The sequence below is a fragment of the Pseudochaenichthys georgianus genome, chromosome 17 (assembly GCF_902827115.2).
Source record: "Pseudochaenichthys georgianus chromosome 17, fPseGeo1.2, whole genome shotgun sequence".
In the NCBI taxonomy this organism is placed as follows: Eukaryota; Metazoa; Chordata; class Actinopteri; order Perciformes; family Channichthyidae; genus Pseudochaenichthys; species Pseudochaenichthys georgianus.
The window spans coordinates 20064470-20067782 of NC_047519.1; the positions used below are offsets into that span (position 1 = coordinate 20064470).

General features: G+C 41.6%; 1 long non-coding RNA gene across 1 annotated transcript; it reads left to right on the top strand.

Annotated features, from left to right (window-relative positions):
- Positions 1 to 1079: 1079 nt before the first annotated feature.
- LOC139435574 (uncharacterized) lies at positions 1080 to 2980 on the top strand. The gene is made up of 3 exons (XR_011644806.1): positions 1080 to 2286; positions 2676 to 2736; positions 2849 to 2980. It is a non-coding gene; the product is annotated as an uncharacterized lncRNA (long non-coding RNA).
- Positions 2981 to 3313: the final 333 nt, after the last annotated feature.

The following is a 3313-nucleotide window of genomic DNA, read 5'->3' on the forward strand; positions in this document are numbered from 1 at the left end:
TGAGGATTATATATATATATATATATATATATATATATACACACATGGTTGGTATTTAACAAAAAGGGGTGTTGTAGTGTGTGATATTGGTATTTATGGGAACATTTTACACCTTTCCTTCAAGTATTATACGTTTTAGTTAGTTGTGGGCTACTTAACATGATCACAGTTACTATCCTTTTACTCCATCACATTTCAAAAAGAAATAGGCTATTGTTATTTTAACTCCACCACAGTAATCCATCATCAGCTTTACTTTTTAGATAAAGTTTTAACTCACAATTGATCATAACAGGCTTCAACATATACATTTTTATATATTACCAAGTGGTTTCATGTACAACCCACACAAGTATCATGCTAAATGAAGCTCTGTTGCTTGGATATTGTTAAATGTTGTACCATTATGTGCGCCCTTGCTCATTGTGTCCTGCAGAGGGCAATGTTGTCTGCAGTGCGTCAAGGACGTGACGTCACTGACTATACCTTGCACCAGAGAGTTACGTCATCTCCGTTCACTCCAATGGACCACTTGTTTACAGCAATGGCAGATCGTGGGCTGAAGCCATACTGACTAAATATTTACTGTGAATGTATGCAAACATGTATGGCATATGGCTGTCTAACAGAAGTTAAATTCATTTCTCACTTATTCTGACAATGTACTTAACCCCAAATAAAAGAACCCAATACAAAGAGTTGTTAAATAATAGTGAAGTCACGTTGTCATAACAATAACTCATCTCTCTCGGTTTTTCTTTTTGAGCTTTGCTAAAAGCCACTGTGTCAAGTGTCCATCTTGGGTTGCCGTCCGGAGTTGTCCAATATGGCGGACCACCTCGCACATGCGCAGTACCGATCGGGCAGGGGGACAATGGTCACTACCAGGGGTCCTTCTCACTTCGGTTAAAAGGATTCCTTGCGTCCCTCACTTGCGTCGTTTCCCTGCGACTAGTCCCTCCCACCAGGGAAGCATGGAGAGACACAAGGGTTGCGTTCCAATAGTCCATTTAGCTTAGGAACCTTCCTAAAGGAGTGAAATGACCCGGAAGTCCCTCAGTGGCAGCCATGATAAGTGCTGTTCGAATTCTCTAGAATGATGAGAATGATAGGAAAGGAGGTTTCAAACTTCCTTTATAACCTCCTTTAGCTTAGGAACCACTGGACCTCCCTAACCGACAGGAGAAGCGAAAATGCTGCCCCACAATGCCTTGCAGCCGCAGCATTTGCCGTCACTCAACAGTCGGCCGTTCACGGAAACAACCGATTATGACCGAGAAATGATATCATGAAAGTTACGGTGCGTATTAAGCATTTTAAAACGTAGGTGGTAAGTTGCCAAAGTGCTTTGTTTTGAACGTTCATCAGTATTATAATCAAAAAGAGAAATATGAACGTTAGTTTTCACTGAAGTTATGAAATAAAGTCAACATTTCAGTCTTTACTGAGCTGTGTGGGGTTTGTTCAACTTTTAAAAGATGTTTGAATGGTGATATACACAGTGATAGATGTTAAGGACTAACGTTTATAATAAATACATTTGTATTGATTTTAAGATCTTTAGTTCATACAATCATACGTAGGCCTATTGGGATCATGTGTATTAATGTGGACCGGAGGGAGAGGGGGACGAGCAGAAGTTTCACTTTCCTTTTGTATTTCAATTCCAACTTTGGTCATGAAGAATATGTTTCTCTGTTGTCCACGTTCATAAAGCAAAGCAGCAGCATCAGAGCACGGTGCAGAGTCTCTAGATGAGTTCACAGTAGTCCCTCGTTCTTATTAAACATCCATGTTGTAGTCCGCTGTATAGAAAACTGTGGTTTCCATGGTTTCCCCACAGCAGCAGACGCACACAATGACGTCCGCTGGCGCATCATAAACACGTCGGATAGTGAAAGTGCATTCGGATTTTCTAAAGTACCGCAGTCTCTTCTCCTAAGTCCTTTTGAATTCTCCTATCCACTATCCCTTAACCCCGTGACGTTTCACTCAGAGGTCAAGGAATAGACGATAGGGTTAGAACTTAGGAGCTGATTTTTAAACTATCCGACTGCAGCCGAGGTTTCAAACTTCCTTTATAACCTCCTTTAGCTTAGGAACCACTGGACGTCCCCAGAGCCATTTAATAGAAGAGTTACGACATCTCCGTTCACTCCAATGGACCACTTTTTTACAGCAATGGCGGATCGTGGATCCTGTCAATCGTTCCCCGGAAGTTAGCGCCAAGGCTGGCAGAGCTGTGGAGTTGCAGCATAATAGACCGTCCGTGACGGACTTTTAAAGGTAAGAAGAAGTTTAAAGATGTATATTGCGGATATTATCAGTACATCTGATTCAAATGAACATGTGTATTAAAGGATGTCAGTGGATTATCCCTAAATTAGTAGATTTAGGGAACGTTTACAGATAACAGATTAAGCTAGCATACCGAAGCAAGTTAGCAACACACGTTGAACAGCCTTTTAATTGTAAATTCCGTTCTCTCTATGTCATTTCGTCCAACATGTTGAATTAGAGAAGAGGGGCTTCTAAACGGGATTGTATGCGGGGGTGGAGGGAGTTAAATATTAGATAAATATAACTTTGGTGCGTGTAAGAGTGAGTGTTTTTAGCAGAGCCATATTGTGTCCTTGTGATTCTGTTGATTATTACCTGTCTGTATAATGTTGCAGCCCAGCTGATTCTGGATTGATGGCAAAGGGAGAGGGACTTAAGTGAGAGTGAAAACACAAGGTACGTTTAATACTACCGTTTTATATAAGTAAACACGTTATCTCCCCAAGGCAATAGGTGTGCTATATAGGTGTGTATAACCCTTTCTCCTGTCTGTTGCTCCCTCTCTCAGCACAAGAACCAGAGGGGGGTTCAATGGAGCCTGAATACCTGCACTGAGACCCTCACCCTGCACCCTGAGTCTCAACTCTGTGTTTTTCAAGCCTTTCCCTGTTTTTTTGTATTAAACAAAACATTAAGCTTTCCCAATGGTGTGGTTTTTGTTTTGTGAAAAAGTGCAAATGCAGTGTTTGTATATAAATCACATATTTTGTTGCTGTTGGTCGTGAAATTGCTCCTGCTGACTTGAGCCAGCCATTTTTTCCTCCGCTCTGTGTCAGTGGGGAAGCCGTACATTCGTACTCCTTTCTCTGAGAGATTTGAGCATCCCCAGGCAGCACATCAAACCATGGTGGCGACTAGGAGGCAGCACAGCAAACCAGGACAACACGGAGGAAAAGGCACCGACAAACTGCATGATATGCTCTTCTATGTTTATTGAATTCCATGTATTTGCAATGGAAGTTCCTAAAGCAAC